This window comes from Camelus bactrianus, chromosome 6 (genome assembly GCF_048773025.1).
Source record: "Camelus bactrianus isolate YW-2024 breed Bactrian camel chromosome 6, ASM4877302v1, whole genome shotgun sequence".
In the NCBI taxonomy this organism is placed as follows: Eukaryota; Metazoa; Chordata; class Mammalia; order Artiodactyla; family Camelidae; genus Camelus; species Camelus bactrianus.
Genome location: NC_133544.1, coordinates 100807248 through 100832217, shown reverse-complemented (window position 1 = coordinate 100832217; position 24970 = coordinate 100807248). Strand labels below are relative to the sequence as shown.

Genomic DNA, 24970 nt, shown 5'->3' with positions numbered 1-24970 from the left:
ATAATATAGAAATACTGCTCAGATCTATTTGAAAATTAAGCTTGGAATTTTGAGAACAATTCAAAAAACCATACAAAGATTTTTCACTAATTTTAGATCTATCTTAAACACATTATGGTTACATAGCAGAGTAACTTATCAAGTAGATTTGTCAAGAGGAGTGTATTATTGATTTTTTGTTTTAGTTGAAATATTCTATGTGGGATAAAGTAATCAGTGCCTATAAATGAACAAATATGTTTGTATTTCTATGCAACATGGGAGCAGACTACATATGTTTCAATATAATATATATGACTGTGTGTTTTAATCTGTCTGTCAGTGTTTTTATAGTTTTTCAGCAATGTTGTAACATTAGAATTCTAAGAAATTCACTCCCGATACTACTGCAGTTTGTACTGTGTATCCTGTCTTATGTATGGGATTCCACTGTCCCCTAAGTGAGGAATTTCCTCTCCTATTGAGTTAGAAGCAGATTTAAAGGAACTGTGATTTCTAGGCCTTTGCTCTCCATGTGTTTGCACTTGGGTGTCAATCACAATTTTCCCTTTCTTGAGTTTTCATTGTTCAATTAGAATTATTGAAAATAACTTAATTTGTTGCATCGGTCTCCCTAGAAACTTGATGTTTTGTGCTTTTCAGTTTTCAATTTATGAAAATTATAAATGCACACTTGTTTTTAAGTAGTCCTTTTTCACTAGATAATTGTTTACCTCTTTATAGTTAAAATAATTTTTTTCCTAATGAATGAATCACTGTGCATGTTTTACAAGATATCTTACTTTTTATTTTTCTTATTCTAACAGGTATATTCATTGTAGAGAATTTTGAAAATAAGGATAAACCCAGTAATAACTTAAAAATGGCCTCTAATCTCACCTGGAGATACAGTTGTAAGGTTTGAAATTGAGAATTACAAGTCCTCTCATGTTTTTCTTCTTTTTCAAGTACGTTTTGGTTACTGAGTCCCTCAAATTCCCATATGAATAGTAGCAGCAGCTAGTCAGTTACTGCAGAGGAGCCCGCTGGGATTGTGATCGAGACCACGTTGAGTATACAGATCGCTCTGCGGAGCACTGCCATCCCAAGAGCGCTGTCATCTGATCCAGGAATGTGCGTGGTGTGTCTGTCCAGGTATTTAGGTCTTCTTTAATTTTTTTCAACCATGCGTAGAGTTTACATAGTATTATTTTACCTTATTTTTTTGCCTTTATACTGAGTACAATTGTGCAAGGTACTAGGATCAGAATTGTATTATAGCCCCGCCACTTGCTGCCACCATGGACGCTGCACTCTTGCTTTGCCCTGTGTAAAATCTTGCACAAAATAGGACCTAAGTAACTCTCTCTTGAATGAATGATTATATGATTGCTGGATGATGCTGGAGAGTCCTTGTGATGATGTCTTTTTCCCAGACTTTCCCCTCTTCTTAACTATGCCTTTTCTCTTCCTTTCCTCCAACCTGGGTTTCAGCCTACCTGTGGCATTGATTTTCCCTGAGTGTGGACTCTTCCTTTCACTAGTTCACGATAATGTTTCATGCGGGCTATGAAAACTTGCTAGATGTCAAGAAATAGCAAATTCACTGCATGCTAGTATTTTTAGTCTGTGGTATTATATTATCCATTGAAATTAAATCAGGCTGACCCCCTGAGCCCTCCCCTGATCTCTTTTCTCCTTCCTACGGGTGATACTTCTCTGGTTGCTGTCTGTGCCCTTCCCCCAGACTTGGTTTTGGAGTTGAGTAAGTCACCATCAGTGGAGCTCTCTCTTTAAAAATGAAGAGAACATTTGCTCCTTCTTCCTGGTTGGGGACTGGATGAGATGTGGTAACAGATAAAGAATGGAGCCCCATCTCATTCTGACCCTCGCTCTTTCCGTTCCTTTCTCCAGGGGAAAAGAGTACAATTCAAAAATATAAAGATTGTGAGCTAATGAGATAGACAAGACAACCGAACATTTGTTAAATATCCTTTCATGCCGGAAACAAATGTATTATACACACAAAAAGCACACAAATCACGGTAGTACTGCGGTTACAAACGTGGGTCCGAGTTCGAGTCCTGCTCTGGAGTGACCAGTCCTGTGAGATGGAGAACTGGTAGGTCGGCTTAGCCTCTCCTGGACTTGTTTTCTGTCCTGCAGAGATGGGGCTCGCTAGGCGTCCCTCTCCTGTAGAGGTGCTGTGGGGTGTAAATGGCACGCGTGGGCAGCCTGAGCACAGCTGCTCATTCCTCGTAAGGGCAGGATAGCATCGCTTTTGCGGTGACAACTTTATGACCGTCCCGTGAAGACTCTTAGTGCTCCGAAGGGATGCCTTGTGGTTTGGAGATGGGATTCTCACTTCTGTAAATACCCAAGGATTTTGTTATTGGGCCGTGCTGATTTGAATCTATTCTTTAGAAAGTACATATTGTAGATATATTTTTCAAGCATGCATGCTTTTTTCTTTTATTATTTATAGTTCTACCCTCTCATCTCTTGGTGTGACTTTTCATGGAATCCAGGAAACAGTCCTAAGCCACCTGCCTCTTCACACTTCTCCGTGGTGGTTTTCTTCCCTGACTAGAAGAGGGTTCTGCATAGGAAATTTTCTTTGTTCCCCTTTTCTTGGAGTCACTCTGTCTCCCCAACTCTCACCTGTCCATCTGTCCATTTCTCTACCCACTGATTCTTCTGACATGTTCCAAAAAGCATTTCAGGCAGCTTACAGAAGAACAGATACCAAATAAACAGGTGAGGAAATGGGGCCAAGTTCAGACAGTGAGGCTAGGAGGCGAGCCTGTGTGGGAGATGCAGGCGTGAGACACACGCCTCAGCCCTGTGACTTATAAGATCGACAGCAACAGTGTGCCTGAGGCTCCCAGCAGACACAGGGAAACAGGGTTTGTGGGAGATGCTCACTGGCTGTGAAATAAATAAGTGGCTTAGGAGATGCCCAGCCTTTCCAGCTACTAAGGCTTAGGAGAATATTTTGAGTTTCTTCCAAAATCAGAGTATTGCATCTTTTCTTTTTTCAGAGATCTATGTATAGTTTTTTACATTCTATACCTGGAAATTTCTCCAAAACTGCTTCCCACGTGAGTCCCATGGCTCGGGAATGGGGTGGTTCTGCTCATTGACGGGGGTTGGCCAGAAACAGAAAATGACAGCCTCAAAGGAGCCTGGGATTTGTCAGTTATGTTTTGTCAGTGCTGTAGATTTCAGAAAACGCTTTCACCGTTTCTCTCCATCTGAGGTGGCAGCGTGCTCTCTTAGCAGCATCAGGAGCTCAGGACCGCGGGATGGTGGGGGCTGACTGCACTGCTATCAAGACAGCTGTGCCAGTCACTGCAGGCGTGGTGATTTTACATAGTGCATTTCATGTTCTTTAATAGGTTTCAACAGGTAGTTAATTAACTGAGTTAATTAACATTTAAAAAATATGATGCTTTGTTGAAAAGACAGTTATAGGCAGAATATAAGTTGTGAACACTTTAAAAACGGTTTCATTACTGAAATTTTAGTAGGGAAGATTTAGTTTATCTTATTTACACCTCTCTTCAAAAGTAACAAAGAAACAAGACAGAAAAAGCAGAGGATGATTTCTGTTCTTCCTCTCGGCTTGCAGGTGCCCTCACCTCCAGTGGCATCCATCCAGACACCAGCACTGACACTGGCCGTGCTCAGAACTGCCTCAGCCCTGAAGACACAACTGACAAATAGAAGGGGGCCACGCCCTGTGACAGCAGGTGCTCTCACTTTGTGGGTCCTTATGTAACTGCGCAGTGTTATTCAGGATCGCCCGTTCTACACTGTGTGACGCTGCTGCCGTGTCTCCTAGTTATTTCTGTAAGTACTCGTGTATTTTTTTCAATGTGTGGTACTAGACATCTAAAAATGCTTTTTTCAGATGAAAAATAATGTGTATTTAATATAATAAGTCTTAAAAAAAGGGACAAAAGGGTCTATCCTGGTCCCACTACTCAGAGATAATAATTAACACTTTAACATCTATTTTCTGTTCTTTTCATCAGTGTGTATTACGTCTGTCATAAAAACGAGCGAGCACTCTGTGCCTGTTTACTTTGTGGAGACCTCCATTTTTCATTCGGCTTATTACACTTTTTTCTACAGTATTCTCTCTCCCCTGGCATGATTTTTAATGACCAGTATAGCATTCTGTCTTGTGGAGGCAACGTCCATTTTACTTCGGACTTAAATAACCTTTTAAATTCCAAGTATATTTAACTGAAATACTGAAAAGAGAACTGTGGTGGTACCGAAAGGCCCCTACATCCCTTCCCCTTTTTTTCCTGAGAGTAAAAACTGCTGACAATGTGGTGTATATATTTCATGACCTTTATGCCTGTCATATATATATACACATACATACATACATGTATATGAGAAATCTATGTATATGTGTGTGTATATATGCTTTATTGAAAAATAAGGCCATACTATATGTTTTGTGCAGCTCGGTTTATTCACTGAGGTGTATATCATAGACGTCCTCCCACTCCAGACTCACCCGGTCCTTTCAGATAGAGTAGAGGGGTCTCCTGATGTGCAGTAGATTTGGTCTCTTGTGTAAGGACACCTTTGGTGGGAGAGTACTGTGGACAAGGCCTTGGACCACGCCAAAACGCCTGCCCCTTAGTGCCCACAGTTCGCCTTCATTTACCGCATCATTGTCTTGATGGTGGATACTTAAGTTTTCTCCATTTTCCACTGTCAGAAAGGGTGTTTGACTGGCGTCCTTCTTGTACAAACATTCCTGTGATCTTGTATGAGTATTCCTTTAGTTAAGGTTTCTGGAAATTTAGTCCCTGGATGTGACAATTACATACATCACAGGCTCCTTTCAAGTGACTCTAGAAATTCCTTCTCCTGCGGGGAATGAAAAGATGTAGAATAACTTATGTAACCAATTCTCTATCGCTGGATATGATTTCACTTCAGCTTTTCTTCCCACCATTGTAAACAGTGCTGTGTAAATGCTCTGATGAGTACATCTTTTTGAACTGATTTTTTTTCTAAACGAAACTATTCCTAAAATGGAGTTCAGTCTGTGTGTACACACATTTTTCAGAGTTTACATATCCATTGACACGTCATCCTCCAAAAAGATCGCTCAGTTTGTTCTCTCAAAGATGGACACTACCTAGAATATTTTTTAAAAACATTTGCCAATATGATGAGCAAAATTGCTTTTTCATTGTTTTAGTTTGCACTTGATGACCAGTGAGGTATTGAGCATTTTTCACTCATTAGCCATCTGACTTTTAAAAGGTGAATGATCCCTTTTGTCTTTTGCACACATTTAAGTGAGGGAGCTTCTTGTTGCTTTGTGACAGCTCTTTGTATGTTATGAACATTAACCCCTTGTCTTCATTAACATGTATCACAGAGCTTTTTCTTGTCATTTCTTGCCTTTCATTTTGTTCAGTAGGTTTATTTTTGTTGTGGCCGAAAATAATCTTAAGACAGTAAATGTCTTCTTTTTGGGTTTTATCCTTGATAGTATTCTTAGAAATATTTTCTTATAATGGTATATATCTCCTCTGTAGGATTTTTTAATCTCTATGATGGAGATGATAATACTACTTTTTATAGTGAGGAGAAGTTGAATTACTATAAGCAAAGATTTGTATTTGCTGTTATTAATACTTTCTAATATTTACATCACTATCTGTAATTTTTCTTGTGGTTATTATGACTGGAATAGAATTTGTTTTTTCCAGGTGATTCTCTGATTGTCCCAAGACAATTATTGAATTCATACTTTGCTCTTTGATTTGAAATCCCAACTGTACAAAATATTTATGTACACTAGAGTCTCTTTTTGAGCTCATGGTTTATTTCTGTCAGTCTTACTTTCTTACTCCAGTGCTATATCTTACATATTGTAAAAATTTATTTAATATCTGACAGTGCGATTTTTTTTATTCTTTTTTCCATCCCCAATTTTCTTGTCTAGTATTATGAGTTTATTATTCCTGAAGAGTTCCAAAATATTTTGTTCAAGTTAAAAAAAAACAGATAAGAGCTGTCATGGGAATTTTTAGTAAGTTTTGAATTATTCTTAGGAGAACGTTCATCTTTACAAAACTGCTTTCCTCCATACAATATGTTGATGTCTCTGCATTCACACTTCTTACTTTACCCCTCAGTACAGTCCTGTGTTTCTCCATGTACAACATGGGCATTGTTTTTGAGTTTATTCCAGATTATTGTTGAAGTTTTTGTTAATTTTGTAAGTGAGAATTTTTTGCTATTATATTTTTTAACTGTTAAAACTGACACCTAGGAAGGCAGATTCAATTTGTAAATACTCACTTTGTAACTTGTCATTTAAAATTGTAAGTATTAAGTACTTGTTACAGAATAGTTTCTTTTCTGTTTTTAAAAATTTGTTTCCAAGATTCTCAAAATGGTCATAGCTAAGTAGTATAGGTGGGGAGACAGATGGAGAGAGGTAGTGTGGCTCATGTACAAACTGTGAGCACTTTCATGGCTGCCTTTATGCTGGAAAAACCGCTGAAGAGCCCAGGTAAGAACAGGGGTGGCTTTGTACGCACTTGAAAGCCAGCTTTCCTGCCTGTATGGAGAAGCCTGGTGAGTGAGGCAGATATATGATCAAGGTCGAATGGAGGTTATTGGCTGCACAGAGCACTGTGTCTGTGAGAACAGGATACCATCGCCATGGGAAATGCTTGGTGCCAGGAACAATGCAGGGAGCTGGGAAGCCTGTCTGTTAAGGATTTTCCAGCCCTGGGAGTGGGAAGATCAGACTCTCCATTCAGATCTGAGTTTGAATTCATCCTCTTTAGTTTACTGGTCCTCTGACTTTTCTCAAGTTATACATCCTCTTTGAACTCCTGTTTTCTTGTCTCTCAAAACAGGAGAATTACGGCCTGCTGCTAGAGTGTTTGATCAGGGTAAATAATTTGTGTCTATAAGATGCCATGTACAGTCACAATCTCAGTGAGAAATGGGCTGTCGCCTCTTCTTCTGCAACTCAGTGCTTGATGAGACATGGTGGAAAGCCAGTCCCTAATTTGTGTGTGATGCAAGTAGGAACAAAATTAAAGTCTTGCCTTTCCCTAGTAGTATTCTTACTCCTTTGCTTCATTTACTTCTTTCCTCCTTTCCTTTCCCCTTTCCCCTCCTCCATCAAAAGATCCTGGGACTCTCTCAGAACACTAGATTCAAGTTACTTTAAAGGTTGGCTCATCCTCATGAAATGACAGTAACATAAAAAAAATCTGTACACATCCCAGAATGCATTGTATTTGATTTACACACACACACGCGTGCACAAAAACACACACACAATCAGGCTTCCTCCCACTTGCAGAGGGTGAAGGAACACTTTTTCTGAGTTTTCATTCACTGTGCGTGAGAACAAAGTCTCTTACGCAGACTTTCACCAGCCTTCGTGCATGGTGTTTTTAATTGGATTTCTGCTTTTTGGCCATAGATATAGTATCCTAATAGAAGAGAGAAAGTGAAGACATAGACATTCTGCTGAGATATTGGTGTCATCATATTTGAGTTGGAAAGGGCTTAAGACAGCATAGAGTCATAACTTTTTATGGGTGAGAATCCATGATGGTGTAACTTGGACAAGAACCTGGGTCTTCTGCCATCTTGTCCATGTGGGTGAAAAGGCAACTGGGTGGGGGATGGCAGGGATCTTTCTTGCTTGAGTTCCATGGTCTTGCTAGTTTTCATTGCTCAGCTGCCTTTAGTTTATGTCCATGAGGCCTCTCATGGGAAGGTCACTCTGTCCTGATAGATTGTTTCTTATCAGCAAAAAGCTCTGGACCCACTCATATTTCCCAGAGTTTTCTGCTGACCTGCTGACACTTTATATAAATGAGACCAAGAAACTACTGAATATAAAATCCTTATTGTTATCGTTTGCCCTCGAGTTCCATAGGAATGGAGTGCTGTCTCAGGCTGTCTAATGCTAGATCTGAACAAAGATAGGGTGATAGGCTGTGCTGCTGGACCTCCACAGTCGAAGGGGATTTCCACCTTAGTTTTTAGAATCAGGCAGATGAGTTCAAATATTGCCTTTACCAGTAATTATCTTTGTGACTTGGGGGAGAAACTGTACTTTTTTGTGTCCAATTTTCTTTGTTTGTAAATAAGTTCAGTATTTATTTTAAGGTTTCAGTTTTAGAATTGAATGAGCTAATTCCCTCATTTATACCTAAAATAGTGATCGCGTGGTTCTATGCTGGTGCTTTGGAGGTTGATTACTATGGGACTCGGCAGTGAGAATGGGGGTGGTGGACCCCTGGATAATAGAGCTTATATTCCAGGATATGCTTGTAAAAGACTGGATGTGCAGTGGATTTTTAGTAAATATCCACTCCTTTCCTACTCTGCTTTGATTGTGTATATATCTTTATACTAATATATGAACAATTTTTATTGCAATTTAAATATCTTTGTAGTATTTACAATATGTAGCTATAAAAAATACGTGAAATAAAATGATTTGACTTTTATTTTCTTTTCAATAAGCAAAACAAAATAAAATAGAAAACAACAAAGTTTTGAAGGTGTAGAAATAATTTTATTTCCATGGAATCAATTCCGAATAATAGGTTTTTTGGTCGTGTTCTTAAACAGCATATAAAATTGATTGGTTGTGACATACTGGAAATGAGGAAACAGTGGAGACATACTACCTCTAATGCAGTCATTTATTTACCAAGTCCAAACTCGTTCTGCTTGCTGCATGACAGGCCAATAAATCAGGAGATGAGCTTTTGGAGTAAGGAGTAGTGACTTTATTTGAAAAGCTGGCAGACTCAGAAGATGGCATACTGATATCCAGGAGAACTCTCTTCCCCAAGTCAGAATTCAGTCTCCTTTTATACTAAAAAGTGGTGGGGGTGTGGTTGGTTGTTGCAAACTTCTTGCTGTACGAATTGATTTCCTTGGAATCCTTTGTTCTTGCAGGTGTCCATGTGGGTCAAATCATGGCGCCCCTGTAAAACCTCAAAAAAAACAAAGTTTATTTTTATTTTGCAACTTGCCATCTCTACATAAGTGTAGAAGAGCTAACATCCTTAAAGATCAGAGCCCGCAGAATAGGCCCTCCTGGATATTTCAGGCTAAAGGCAACTTTCTTTTACAAAAGGTGCAGAGATAACAAGTCTTAGCCTAGAAAACAGGGTACAGGTTTAAAGCCAAATGAACACATCTAACATGGAGTCAAATTTGTTCTTTTCTATTACAATTTCTTTTTCCACCTCATAGATAATTTTAGTAAGAAACATGAGCAATTTTTTTACTTTTGCTTCTTAATAACGGATAAGTGGCCCAACTACAGTTTTGTGAACAGGGATGCTGTGCGGGCATAGGGGTCACAGCAAACTCTTGTTGGGGGTGGTCGACCCTGCAACATGTCTGATGCCCTGTGAGTGTTGGTGAGGGTCCCCCTAACCAGGGGCTCTCTTCAGGAACCACCATGTGGGTATTGACCTCTGGAGACTTCTTTTTCAGCTGTAGGAAATTTTTTTAGATGCTGTGATGAAAAAATCACTACAGCTGGGGATAATCAGGGAATAAAGGAAGGGGAAAAGGGCTTGGAGTAGTGTAGAAGAGGACAGAAGATCAGGGAGCCTGGGGGCTTGGGGGCAGGGCCACGGGAGAGAGAGTAGCAGAGGTGGGGAGGGGCCCGGCTCCAGAACCAGCTCCTGCACCTTTCCCTGCACCCAAGCCTCACAGCTTTTAATTGGGCCCAAGACTCTTTCCTGTCTGGATGTCACCCTGGGCAGAACGTTGAGAATCGAAGGTAAGGGGTGGGCAGCACTCACCTAGGGGGTCACTGAGGACTTTGGTCAAGTCCACAGTGCCTTTTCTAGTCATGTGTCTTCACTTGTTCTTTATCTCAGGATCTGAGAAGCAGGAGCAGGGAAATCAGGGAGAGATCCAGGAAGACATTTGACTCTGTTAAGAGACGACAGTCACAGCGACACGGGGAGCGAGGACACTTGCAGCAAAGTAAAATGACTTCACAAATATTGCATCAGAGCTGCAGGTGTGAGAAAGCCTAAGCCTGTCTCAGAGTGCAGGGGACAAGAGGAAAGGAATGGTAAAATTAACACTGACAATTGAAATTTTGTTAAATAGCCTGCTAATATTAATTGTATCAAATGAATGCATGCAGGTGTATTTCTATGATCATTTATAGGTACACACAACCCCACCAGCCCCTCTTTCTCCCATCGGGGATGGGTTTTCTCAAGCACAGTGCCCCTCCTGGTTGAGTGGGCCACGCTGCGGGTCCTCGCCTGGGGCCAGGCTGCTGCAGGGCACTGAGTCCCCGAGGCACGGCCTGGGAGACATGACAGGAACATCTCTGCTCATAACTGAGAGCCTCCGTTTCCCCCTGCAGTGTAAGAATGCCGGTGACTCAGTTAGAAGCATGCATCCAACCCGTCTTTCCGTGTCATCACCATCTAGAATCAGTGCCTGAATCTTCTGAATTTCTCCAGAATGTGGTTTAAAATCACCTTCGACAATTGAGTGTGTGTCCTCTTACAAGTGGAGGAATTGCTGCCATTTCCCTGGAACTTACTCACCACTAGTCCATCTGATTTTTCTGTGCTAGGATTCAGTATGGCCTGCTAAAAATTCTGCAGTCAGATCTTGAAACACTGATGAAGAGGATTATTTATTTTATTTCTTTATATGATAGTGTTTTACTTTCAAAATTCAGAGTTTTCGGTTCTTTCAAAAATTTTTTGGGGGGTTGGAGAATCAACGTTTCTCTTACCATCTTTGTGACTTGTTGCTATATGCCTCTCACCTGTCTTCTGTCACTTGTGAGGCAGTTCCATTTGTGACCCTGTCCGGTTTGTTCATGTTATAAAATATAAAGTCTGTAAAAGTACAGTCCCTTTTACTCCGAAGACATTCCACAAGTACTACTTAAATCTGGGTGTGGTTTTTAGAAGACAGAATCATTAGAACATGTACTTGCAGGTTGCTAGTGCAAAATCCCCAAATCAATAGTCTAGCTCAACATCTAAAATCTTTCTAATCTACCTTGGATTTGTATGGATAAGTGAAGCAGTTTGCTAAGAAATCAAGACCAGGTTTAGAATACAGGCTGGTGTAGCTCAGCAGGTCCTCCCATGCTGATGCTCTGCCAGAGTGTGGGGCCAAGGGGAGAGGGCGTGTCCTGCCCTTCCTGAGCTGACAGTTTGACGGCAAAGACCTTCACCAGGTGAAGAACTGGGAGTTTCTTCTAAGAAGAGTGGGTTTGAAAAGAGTCCTAAAAGCGCGGGAGTGACACAATCCCATTTGTCTCAAGTAGGGGAGAGCGGCTTTAGGGCCACTTGGGAGACTCGTGAGTCCAGGAGTGCAGTGTTGGTGGCTTCCACTTGAGCGGTGAGACGGTTAGTGTGTTAAAGCGAACAGATTGAAGACATGTTTCGATGGTAAATAAGAAAGGATGAATGCTGTCTGTGAAGTTAGAATGGAGTAAGGCCCAGGTTTCTGGGTGGATTAATGAGGTAAATGATAGTCCTGCTGTGCTGTGATGAGGGAAACCTGCAGAGGGAATTCTGGGGAAAATCTGATGAGTTCAGCTGTGGGTAAATGAAAGGCTGTTAGATGTGTGGACTGGGAGCTCTGGTGAGATCCAGTAGTGAGTAGGGGGAGGGGAGAGAGTCTTTCAAATCATTTTGTCTTGTGAACATACAAATAAGGATGAGCAATGACACACTTAACACCTCTATATTTTGGATTTAAAACCCAGTAACATTTTGCATTATTGACTGCAGAGGTTCTTAATTTTTTTAAGAGAAATAAAATAAATAGAAACAAAATAGTGGAGTTAATCAACATCTTAGATTTGATGTGTGTCCTTGTGTATATTTTGATACCTCATCTGTTTATAACTATAATCTACAAAAAGTTAACTTGCTTAGCATAAGAGTTAAACAGAGGGACGTGACACACACTGTTAGGGGTTGAAGCTGATCACCTTGGGCAAATTATGTCGCCTCTCTGTGCCTTAGTTGCATCTTCTGTGACTGCCCCTGGGCCCCTCATCACAGCTGATTTCCTAGACTTGATGTTGGGAGGGAGGCTGCTGAAGGGAGTAAGAAGTGGCAACTGCTAGGGATACTGAAGAGTGAGACAAAAGCAGATTAAAGCCTATAAACTTAGTACAAATACCCTCAAAAGAGAAAGAAACCTGCAGTGTTTTGAGCCACAGTGTAAGGAAAACAAAATCACGTGGACCCAATTCTCTTGAACATTTGAATATTGTGGGTGGGAGGTTGTCATCAAAAAATTGTCGAGAAAAGGCCTTTTGGTTTCCCTTGACGTTTCCAGTAAGGGTGAGTTGCATAAGCAAAACCCCCCCCCGGTTCACAGTGGAAGGTGCCTTTTTGTGCAAAACTGACCAAAGGTTGGAAACCAGTCTTCAGCGGTGCTGGTAAATGAAGAGACTTCTGGATTGGGTGGGGCACTTGCTGTGACTTCCAGGTGACCTGTTGGCTGGGGACTGTTAGGCGGGCAGTAGGTTTGCAGGGAGACCCGGGCATAATCCCTTGCTCTGAGGCTTCTGGTCTGACTGGCAAACCTGGGCACCCACAGTCCTAATGGGGCAGCTCGTGATGTGGCCTGGGACACCTGCTGTGCTGAGGGCGAGAAGAGGGTTTCCCTGAGGGGGTGTCCCTACAGAGAGTGGAAACGTCCTCCTGCAGGGGAGGAAGAGCCTCTGAGCAGGGCGCTGGATGCACAGGCAAGACCACCCTGAGCACGGAGGGTTTGGGAAGCCGGAAGTCATACAGTGGCACGAGCAGCCTTGTTCCTGAGAGACTGGAGGTAAAAGATGCTGAAAAGGCAGGCTAGGTTCAGACCCTGTGGTGGGTTATGAGTGACAGGAAAGGACTGGTCAGGCAGGCACGAGAGAACCCTGTGGGCATCCCAGCTGGGGCGTCACGCCAGAGGGAGGAGCAGAGTTATAGACTTTGCCACTTATTAGCTGTGTGACTTTGAGCAAGATCACCCCAGTTCTCTCTATATATATCTTCATCTGTAAAGTGACACAGTGACAAGCTAGTGTCATCAGAAGGCTTAGTTTAGCTCTGATCCTCTGTGTCCAGTCCTGTCAGTGTTGCCCTGTGAGGTTCTGCAGCGGCTGCTCTTATCCTGAGATGGGAGGGCGTAGAGGGACATTGTAGCACCCGAGGGCAGGATGGGTTTGCTTTAAAAGCAGACATGTTGCCGCCTGCAGCTGCAGACCTGCAGGCAGTTTGATTGATGGTCGTGGAGAGAACTTTGGAGGCCTTAGCATCATCTTAAAACTTGTATTCACTTAGGGACCGGATTTGCCTTTGCTGATTAATGTTGAAGATTTGGGCTTCTGGCAAAGCTGTTTTCAGAGATGGGTATATACGTAACATATCGTATAAAATAAAATGATTTTCTTAACGTGTGGGACTTTGCAGTTGTTGGGAACAGCTCTGTTGCTCTGGTCTCCACGGAGGACACTAGGGGTCAGCAGAGAGTGCGGGAGGGCAGGCAACCCACAGTGCTTTTGCCGGCTGTTCTCCCCAGTAGGGCAGTCTGCTGAGTTGACTCTTCTCTGAGTTTGGTTACCAGATGAGCAGACAGCAAAGTAATGAGTTCTGGTGGGACTGTATAATGACAGGAAGAAAGAGGAACCAGTAGTTTTTCAGGACTAGAACACGCTTTTGGTTACTGATCCAGTGTATTCCATTACAGAAGTGATGAGTTGTGTCTATTCTGGGAGTTGATTGAAATAAACGTTCAGCCTAAAATTAAGAGTTGTGTTTCATTTGGCGGGAGGACTCAAGCCGGGATGACAGCCTCTCAGATCACTCTGAGGAACTGCTCCCAAGAGGTATGGGAAGAGCTAGGATATACAGGAGCTTTACAACAAAGACCAGGTAGTTGGAACAATAAAAGATTGCTTGTTATCTAAAGAAAGCCAGGTATCTCAAGTTCAAGTATTTAGTGGTTTTCTATGTATGGGAGGAAGCAAACATTTGGACTCACTGAATTCATACTTTAACAAGCACCTAGCTATATAGGGCAAGTATCCTGTCCTTTCTTATTCTGAGTCTGCTCAGAGGGCACCAATATGAGTGGCTGAGAGGCTGGGCTGCAGGCCTGTACTCGCTGGGGTGTGGCAGTGGCTGCTGATGGCTTGGCTTCAGGATTCTTTGTTTACTGACATGGTTGCAGTATTTTCTTTCACATTGTAGTACTTTCATTCACAGTGCTCCCCCTTGGTCCTAAATTCGACCAATATTTTGAGAGACGTTTCATGACCAATTTTGTCCCAGGGTGCTAGGATGGCTCATTCCTAGTTCAGGTGAAGTATCTTCTGAGCTGCCATTCAAGGTGTTAGTTTTTTATCAGACCCTGTTGATACTAAAAGTTCTCTGGATCGCCTGTCTTACTAGTCTATTATGATCCAGGAATTGTTTACACTTCGTTGCTCATTACCATAACTAGAATCACACTATTACAATTATTTTACACAGAGTTATAAATTTTATCTATTCCTTCAAGATGTTTAGCCATCATCAATTTTGTAGGCCTAGTTACACATTGGGAAATGTAACAGACAACAATTTTATTATATAGATAGAATATAAGTAATTCAGCTAGTAACGTTTATAAAGTCATGAGTAAGAATTTAATAGTCGAGAAGTTATATTTTTGGGTTAAAATTTTCCTTGTGTTCCTGATTGAGTTTGAGTGATCTTATGCGAAATTTCATATTTATGGTCAGGGTCAGAGCAGGTATTAATTGGCCAGGTGAGGTCTCCCACCTTGTAAGATCAATAGTGGCCTAAACAGAACTATAATTTCTTTTTAGAATAACGTTTCTGAGGGCTATCTAGTTAGAGCCTTGGAGTAGGGAAACCCACCAAGGTAACACAGAAGTACTAGACATAGGTAATTTACCATAAACTTAGCAGCTGGAGTAGTTCATAATCAAAGGTAGGAGAAATTATCAAAGTAATTGGCATACAGGCCTGGTTCTGTGTCTTGGGTCTGCAGTCTTCTTCAGATGTTGACTTCTTCTCATCCTGACCTGGTAGATTCTTCTCCATTTGGGCATTGTTTTAAGGTGAGCAGTGCTCTATAGGCCAGTGCACTGCAGGGGCTGTTTCTGATAGGAAATGAATCTGAAAGTCCATTTCCTTCAGCTTTGGTGTGTATGGTCTTGTTAAGAGTACCTGATAAAGGGTCCTTCCATTCAGGTTGGAGACAGTTCTTTAAGTCATGCCTGTACCAGTATGTATATTCCCCTGGCTTCTGGTCATGGGGCATTGGATCTTTACCAAGGATAGATTACTGAGCCTCAGAAACAAACCTAGAGTGTTCTTTTCATAATTCAATTAAACTTTACAGCAATGTGACATAACAGCAAGGAATGATCTGGGAAATGTCTAAGTAAATATAGACCTCAATCAACAAAACTAGAAATTAATATCCACTAAAATATAATCTTTTTTCTCTCTAAAGTTACCCTCAGTTTTCTCAAATATAGTCAAATCAAGATTAATTTATTTACAAGCTAAGTCTGATTATTTGATTATATAGGCTTTTTTTAAATTGGCTGTGTTGGAACTTTTAATAAGGACTCTCAGGGTAGAATGTTAATAAGGTTTTCTTAGGCCCAGAATGCCTCGTCAAGGGCTTGTCATGGATTTCTGCCTTACAGATTTAGGTAAATTATTTTCTCTTTAAAATCCTTAAAATACTTTGAGATTGCTATATCTGTTAGGAGATGATCTTCCTCATTTGTCTGATAGAGCCACTGGGGACCTTAGAGTTTTTAGTCTCTTAAGGGATCAGATAGAGAGAAAAGATAACTGTTCCAAGTCTGCGTACATAAGTATAATTTATCAAATTTCTGTGAAACATAACTAGCTTGAGGAGAAGAGTTTCTTTATGTCTGGGAAACAGGTTAAAAGCCAGTAGTATTTCAGACAAAATCAAAAATTATAACCATATTCACCAGTTTACTCAGTCCCATGTAACTAATTCTTTTACTCAGAGTATCCATTAGACCTTTAAAATTACTTACCCAGTTTAGTTCAGTGCTATAATTTGAAATTCATTTGAAATCAATAAATCTCCTTGAAGAGAAAGCAATTTGCAAAATCATCAGAAGGAAACAATTAACTGTATATAAATGACAAGTGATTTAAAAGCATGGTTAAACAACGTTACACTATAATCGATAAAGAAAGCTGGTCACTATAACTAGAATTATGACTGGTAACATTTCAGATATACCAGAATTTTAGGGAATCCATATAATTTCTAGAATATATATATTAATAATATTTTCTCATACAATATAACCTAGGAAGATCTATTATTCATTTGACAATACCATGTTATTTAACATGCCAAATGAAACTTACTACTTTAAAATCTCTCTTTGGGATGTTTCAGGGGCCCTCTGTAGCATCCCAAACTTAACTGGAGATTAAAAGAACTTTAATTAGAAATTGATATTTGGGGAGCTTTTTAAAAGTTTTCAGAACACTTGGTCAGATAAACATATAGATCACTGTAAAGTAGTTCTTTTTCATTAACAAGAAAATACGTTAAAGGTAAAAGCAGAACAGGTCAGTTATGTGGTATAAGAAGCTTTACAATTTGTTATTGAAAGTGGATTAACATTTTTAGAAAATTTTGTCATCTTAACAGAGAGAAAACCAAATCTAGTCTTCTACCAGATTACTTCTAAGATTCATTTACTTTGCCCAAGTTGATTCTAAACTTAGACAATTCCGACAACGTACAAAACCCTTTCCTCAGGGTTCCTCTTCCACAAGCGTTCCACAGCTTACTATATTCACATTAGTGTGTCCTTTATTTTCTCTTCCATTCAGAAGTAACCAGCTTCAGAAGAAAGTCACTATTTTTTATTAACAAAATATAATTACATTCATATATCTTCCTTTACACATTTATCTTACTTTCCTAGGATACTGAGATTATACCCTTAATAATAGAGATTATTTCAGGGTAGCACCAACCATTTATTAATATTTCTAAACACCTTTACTTTCTCTGTAAGGGTAAGTTAAATGTTAAATAATTCATATTACAATCTTATTTTATCTGAAAGTGTCATAGCTATTTAATAAACTCCTATCATTTAACTCAATTTAGCACAACTCTAGAATTTAAAGATACCAAACATTTAGAGAGTATCTTAACCATACATTTTAAAAATATATTTTAAAAATTTACCCAAAGCTCTCATCTCATTTGCATTTAATTTACTTAAAATTTTACTACACCACATTACTATTTTTTTCTTGACAATTCTGCAACAGATATAACAGGATCTTATTTGACTTTCATTAAAACTAGGTACAGTAAAGGTATTGTGCTTAATATTGATGACTTTAAAGATGTCTATATTAATTAGAACATACTTAAACTAAACAATACCAAGTGTAATCTTAATATTGAATATTTTCCAGTTCACGTAACGCTGAAAGTCAATTTGGTCAGTTTTTATTTTAAAAATACTTAATTTGTAAGCTCTTATTTTTTTTACGTCAAATAAGCAGAGATCTTTTACTTTGATTTTTTTTTCAGCTGTAGAAATATCTCACATCTATAATGTGTACGCAGGCTTATAAACAGACAAAAGCTAGAGATCTCATAGGTTCACTTTAAAACTTACTTATAAGATAGGTATAATAATAGTTGGAGTAAGCTGAATTTGCTTGCTCAAATCACTAAGGCTTACTATTTATGAAACCGACATTTAAGATTTCTTGACAAATGCTGAAGGACACGTCAGAGTTATGAGTTCTAAAATGCCAAAAATTTCTTGGCCTTAAGTATTATTTCGTTGAGCTAATTAGGCTCATTCTAGGTCACTGTTTGCTGTATTTATATTTCTGATCTGCAAGACAAAGACAGACGCTTCCAGTTCCCCAGAGAACTGCTCTGTCACGCAGATCCAATTGTATCTCCTTAATTGGCTTTTTTTTGTATCAGTGAGAAGAGCTGTAAACAAAGAATTCCATGTTTTAAAACTTTAAGATTTACTTTAGCATGTCTTCCAAAGCTTGCATAAGGTATTTAGTGAGGTCTCTTTTCCTTGGGTTATAAGTTAAACCCAGGGTAAACCTCTTATTTTATTGTCTATTAGCCACTGAATATTAGTTTTTAATTTTACGTTATATTGGAAGGCTCACGAAACTCTATTGGTTTCCTTTACTTTGTTCAATTAATATTTTCTAAGGGACAGATATGTGCCCAGCCTTATAATACCAAGAAGGGGAAGCGTTTTTCCATTGAAATATATCTATCCCACAATATAATTAAGCAAATGTTTTATATAAAGCCCATTTAATATACCAATTTTACAAACTTTATCTCAATTTTATTAAATCTCGTACCTTTAATTTTTATATTTATTAGGTTTAATCAGTAATTCCTATTTCTAGAAGGAGTGTCAGAAGCTTTTTTTGTGTGTGTGTGCATTGTATCTAATTATATAGAAAAGTCTCTGGGATTCCCAAGTTTCAGCCAAAGAGCTTAGGCCCTTCTCAATTTTCAATTTGATTAATAGGTCTGTTGTCCCAATCATTGATCAAGTATTTCAGTCTATAAATATGTATATTTTTAGCTCTATAAATACATATATTTTAAACTGTGCTAAAGCGGACTTGTTTGAACTTTAATGTAGGGGGGGAGTAGGTGATCTCTTTGGCCCTTTTTTTTTTACTTTACATAGTGTAGTATCAAAACCTTGTATCTAAATCCAAAAATGTCCATTTTATTTATCTCATTCAAAATAACCATATAAAAATATTTATCCATTTGGGATAAGCCCCTTATCTTTATCTTTTTTGACATTTTTACAATCCTTTTTCCAGTTATTCAGCCTAATTAACATTAATTATTCTAAGTATTTATTAGCATCCCTAAAACCATTGATCAGAAAGGAAAAACACAAATGTAGGTTTTCAAACCAGTTTTTTTTTTTTAACTAATTTCTTAGGTTAACCATTAGATATATTTTTCTACCTTTAAACTTGATTTTAATAGGTACCAATAAAACGGCTGTTTATAATGAGAGCTCTTTCAACTTTCACCAATTTAAAAGTTTTCCCAAATTAAAGGATCCATCATATGGCCATCAATTTATATATATATATATATAAAGTGATTTTAAACCAATAAGATGAAGAGGCTTTTCCACATGACAGTGGGGGTGTTGCTTAAATAAAATTCAAAAGTTTACTTTCCAAAAGCTAAAAGCCTTTGTGGTCCAGGCTGATGGAACAACGGTTAAGATGGCAAAATATCTGAAAATTGGTACAAAGGATTTTTGAGAATCCCAATTTATTTGCGTGGCCACAATATGTACACAATACTTGTACCTTTTGTATGACAGAGTCCAAGGTGTCGTTTAAAAAAAAAGAAACACATATATACATACATACACACACATAAAACACCCAGAGAAAGATAAAACATTTACATTTCAAGGACACAGGAAGAGAAATCCAAGTTCCCCCTAAATGGGATTTTGTTCTTATAAGCTCAGAATTCCAAAAAATATTTTATCAGGCCTGGTTAGTTACTTTCAGGGTGAGTTTTTTTTTCTAATTCCTAATGAATGTTGTGAGTTTTGTACGTATATAAACCTGGCTAGTGTATTAGTTGGAGGCTGGCAATCTGTCATTTCTTTTTCTTTTCTGTTCTGTGGTTTTTTTTTTTTAATTTTTTTTTGAAAGTTCTATTTCCCATTGTAAGGTCGGGTTCTCAGAATAAAATTGCTGGTAAGATTTCCCACAGGGACAACACTATGGCATGAAGTCTTTGCCTCTACCATTCCTGTAATTTTCTCCATCACCCAAGAAAGCTGTTACCAGCCAGGAGGAGGGTCCCATTTTTGGAGTTGAAAGGTTCCTCATAAGAGTTTTACTTCTATTCCGAAAAATTCAATGGAGGTAACCAAATCGAGGACAACATTAGACCAGCCTCTTACCTAACCACTTAGTCCTGAACCCAGTGTCTTACAACTGGGACCCACTCAGGACGTTTTCACTGGGTGAGTATTTTCCTGGTATGTTTCCACCAGCCCCACTTCAGACGTCTCCTCAAGGTGGGTGTTTCCTGTTATCTTTCAACCAGGCCCCACCCAGTATGTCTCCACTGGGTGGGTTATTCCCCCCCAGTATCTTTCAACTGGAGGGCCAGGTACCTGGATACACCACAAAATAAAACTCAGGATCATCAACCAATTTGGGAGATCCGAGAACCAGGAGAGACTCACCCAAATTCATCTGGATTCCCCAAGGAGGCAGATGGGCACAAAGTGCCAATGCTGGTACCAAGGCTCCGGTAACTCTGAGAGTTCAGCTGGAGAGAAGTCTGCTCTGGGTCCCTTCCTGGTGTCCAAAACTTTTGACTGAAATACATGTGCAGCCTAAAAGTTAAGAGTTATGTTTTATTTGGCGGGAGGACTCGAGCCGGGATGACAGACTCTCAGATCGCTCGGAGGGACTGTTCCCAAGTGGTTGAGGAGGAGCTAGGATATATAGGAGCTTTACAACAAAGACAAGGTTGTTGGAACAATAAAAGATTGCTTGTTATCTAAAGAAAGCCAGGTATCTCAAGTTCAAGAATTTAGTGCTTTTCCATGTATGGGAGGAAGCAAACATTTTGACTCACTGAATTCATTCTTTAGACAAGCACCTAGCTATCTAGGGCAAGTATCCTGTCCTTTCTTATTCTGAGTCTGCTCAGAGGGCACCGTTGTGAGTGGCTGTAGTGGCTGGGCTGCAGGCCTGTCTTCACTGGGGTGTGTTGGCAGCCACTGATGATTTGGTTTCAGCATTCTTTGTTTACTTACATGGTTGCAGTATTTTCATTCACACTGTAGTATTTTCGGTCACAGAATGATTATGGATAATCTGCAAACTTGGAAAGCAACCGAGATGGAATTACTTCAGGTACCTTCTAATTTAATAAGCAGTGTGCAAACATAAACATGGAGGAAGCATACAAAAGGATTTGGTGGTGTAGGGAAGGTGTTCTGCACATTACAGGAGAAGGCAGAATTCCTTTTCTTTGTGGGCAGGGACGTAAGCCCACCTTTCTTTTCTGTAGTGGTTCCTGAGAACAGTATATGGTAATTAATGAACATTGAGAAACGGTGGCAAACATTGCATTCAAGAGCTGGCCGGCTGCAAACTTGTGTATTGGACAGGTGGATTTCATAGGCAAGTGGTCAGGTGGATGGGAGAGAGATGGATCCCAGGCCTGGGCCCAGATTCAGGTTTAAATCGCCATTTCCTCACCATGGGGCCTTGGACTAGAATGTAACCTCTCCTAACCTGTTGGTGAATCTGTGAAATGGGCATGATAATATTGGTTTCTACCTGGGATTGTTGTAAGTTGCAAAGAGTATTATAGCACACATGAAGCACTTAACACACTGGCACTTAGCAGTGTTCACTGTGTGTGGACGTCCCGCTTCGCATGTGTCAGAGTCGTAAAGGCAGCATTTGTCTGTTGAGGATGCACTGGTAGCCCCTTGAATAGGTTGTGAATTTGGTTACTTCCTTTTGGTAAATCTGTGTGCCATGGGCAGTTATTTTCATGGACAGATGAGGAATCTCAGGGTAAAGAAGACTGTGTAATTTGCCCAAAGTCAGACCATAATTTTGGGTGCAGGGGCCTCAGTTCAGCATAGGCCCCTGGGCCTTCTGCCCTCTCCTTTCAGCACCTGAGCCAGATGTGTGCTCGGCTGTCTCCCAGCCCAGAATATCCAGCAGGGAGGAAGACATACCTGGCCTTGTGCTGCTTGAGCAAAACTCCGGGGTGGAGGCAGTTACAAAATGGATAAACATAAAAACAGATGACTGCAAACTGTGATCAGCTCTGAGAAGGAAAGGAACAGACCTCGCCGTGCAGCGCTGGGAGCTTTCCCGTCTGGGCTGCTCTGGGGGCGTTCATCTCAGCTAAACAAGCTCTGCTGCTGCACAAAGGCAGGAAGGCAGGGCACGTGTGACCAGGTACACTGGGCCTCGTTAGTCATACTCATTCCCCATTAAGCGGCAGCTGTCATGGGCACTTACCTAGTAAACAGATGTTGGCCCTAATCATCACGCACTTTGCTTGGTAGTTTTATTGGCCCCAACTTTGAGATAAGGTCATTGAAGCTGGGGAGTTTGCTGCATGCCCGTGATTACCGTGAAAATACCCCCATTGGTCTTTCAACCTAGACTGGCGTGGCTGTCATGCCCCAGCCCTGTGAATGGCATCGCGTAGCTTCTCCCAAGTGGCCCAAATGACTGATATTGATTTTCTTAATTCGTAGGAAATGGTATGTAACAGTAGGAGAAAAAGGTAGTAAGAAATTGTTTGGAAAACTAGAAAAAAATTCAATTCTTCCCCAGCTGGGGGAGTGTAAGCTCTGTCACACACTCCACTCACTGCCTGTCACCTCCTCCCTGCCGACTCCGTGTTCAGAAGCCACTCTGAGCCTTTGAAGAACATTTTGCCTCATGACACTGTTGACTAGGACCTGCGACCTCTCTGTCCCTGGTTAACAGTCTATTCAAAGCCATTTAAATTTTATGCAGGCTCCTCCGCTCAGATGTAAGAATAGCCTCTTTAAACTTCTTGATGCAGCGCCTTAATGTTGATCTTGTGAAGGAAACCTAGTCAAAACCTGGGATGTATGCACATAGTGACCGTAAACTCAGCACTTTGTGAAGTTCAGAATCAGATGGGTGGGAGACTCAGGAAAGGCTTTTTAAGGTAGAAAGAGGAAAGTGAAAGGACGCAGGCTGTGTAAGACTGAAACATCTCGGTCCCAGCCAGCAAGGCACCTGCGTTCAGGATGGTGGGTGGAGAGTGCAGAGTTGTCACAAAGAAAGAAGTGGTGGGATGGGAGGGAGGACAGTTAGGTACTTTACTGGGGAGGGAAATAGTGGGCTGAACATTTCCTGGTTGAACAAGAGGACTGTGACATGATGTGCTTGTATTTTGGAGAGAAGGGTTCTGTGGGGACAGGCCTAGGGAGAACGCTCTTTGGCTGGGGATTCAGCACGACAAAGAAACACAGAGAACCGGGCAGACCCCAGGGCCCCTGCTGGGGGAGAGGCTGCCCACCAATTCGAGCCCTTGGGGCTGCTTCTGTCCCTTAGCCGGGGCCTTAGATCTCCCTTCACAACCCAGTCCTGTTGATACTAGAAAAAATAAGTGGGGCATGAGAAGGGCTGTGTCCCAGGCTTTGGTTGAGCCCCTTGGGTGTGCCCTGCCAGATGTGGGTACTTGGCTTCATGCAGGAAAGTATTCAAGGGCAAGCCACTGTTGAGTAAAGGTAGATTTATTCAGAGAGATTTGTTGAAAGGCAAGAGATATTCCACGATGTGTGGGGGTTTGATGCTCAGATTAAAAGTAGGTACACACTCCACAGAGTGTGGGCCTTCTCTGAAACGGGAGAGAGAGGTGTGACCCCTAGGCAGTGCTGTGTTGCTTGTATTCATGGGCTTGGTGGTTTCATATGCTAATAAGTAGAAGGACCAGCCTAAGGGCAAGGGGCTGGAATTCACAGGGAGTTGGCCATTTCACCCTTTGACCATTTTTGTCTAGCCTTGGGACTGCCATGGTGCCTGGGGGCTTGTTATTCACCATGTTACTATTACAATGGGTGTGTAATGAAGCTCAAGATCTGCTAGAACTTAAATCTCTTCATCCTGAGCCTCAAGGCCTATTGGGGGTTGAATCCTTCACCATTTTGATGTTAATTGCTTTGGCCTTCCTTAAATGGCTGTGCTCTGCCCCCTTCCATCCTGTCTCACTGTGATGACACAGAGAGAACAAAGGCCCGGCCCTGGCTGTGCTCCTGCATTTAACAGGGGGAGGGGTGGGGTAGGCTGAGGATGATTCTGGGTGGTGTGAAAGATGTTTCAGATTTTCCCACGTGGGACATGGGGACCTGCCAGCTGCACCGCAGATTTATCTCACGGGCATTATCGCTTGTGTCACTCATTTGTTTCTATTTTTCTTTTTTTTTTTTAAGTATTTAATCTAAATTTAATATCAGGTTTTTTTAGGAAACAAATTCCTCTTTTTATTTTCTTTGGGGTTCTTTTTGGGGGGGTAGGTAATTAGGTGTATTTATCTGTTAGTGGAGGCCCTGGGGCTTGAACCCAGACCCTGTGTATGCTATACACACGCTCTAACACTGAGCTCTACCACCCGCCCCTTCATCTTTTTCTTTTTGCTTTAGCTGCCAAAAATCTTACAGCTGAATTTCTAGTCGGCCTTTAACACTTACCCTGACTTCATGGCATCCATTTTTATGACTTTACCTCCCCCTGGTTTCATTTAAGTATTGAATCTCCATTTTCTTTTCACTCTCACTTTTGTCTTTTTGTTGTTATTGTTGTTAAGCTGTGTTTAAAAAATTGTTTAAATTCTCTTTTAGCAGGAGGCTGAAAGTAAATAAATATGTAAATAAACATCACACTTAAATGCTTTTATACATTCTAAGCTGTTTAGTAGTTACTTAAAATCTGGACTGATATTAAAGTTATAATATTTTTACATTATTTTTTAATTTTTTCAAAAGGTATAGCTGATTTACAATATATGTTTCAGGTGTACAATAGTTGCTCCATTTATAGTTATTGTAAAACATTGACTGTATTGCCTATGTTGTAAGATACATCCCTCTAGCGTGTTTATGTTACATGTAGCAGCTTGTATAAGAAAGTTGGGTAACACAGAGTCTGGGGCATTGCTGTGTCTGACTCAGGTTCCAGGTCACCCTGCCTGTCAGACGCCAGGCCCTCACAACTGTCTGCAGGGCAGCGAGTGGAGGCAACTCTCATCAGCGCTGGTACCAACCTCTGAGTGGCAGTGACAGCAGTGACTGTCTGTGGACGTGCAAAGTGTTGTTCCAGGA

General features: G+C 40.5%; 1 long non-coding RNA gene across 6 annotated transcripts in view; it reads left to right on the top strand.

Annotated features, from left to right (window-relative positions):
- The window catches only part of LOC141578005 (uncharacterized), a 112741-nt gene that overhangs the window by 77063 nt on the left and 10708 nt on the right, over positions 1 to 24970 (top strand). For 4 of the 6 annotated variants that reach the window (XR_012507839.1, XR_012507837.1, XR_012507834.1 and 1 more), the window contains 2 exons: positions 949 to 1134; positions 3611 to 3831. This is a non-coding gene — a long non-coding RNA (uncharacterized LOC141578005). Of the gene's footprint in view, positions 1 to 948; positions 1135 to 1893; positions 2102 to 3020; positions 3081 to 3610; positions 3832 to 24970 lie in introns of all 6 variants that reach the window. The other 2 variants (XR_012507835.1, XR_012507836.1) reach the window with 2 other exon arrangements.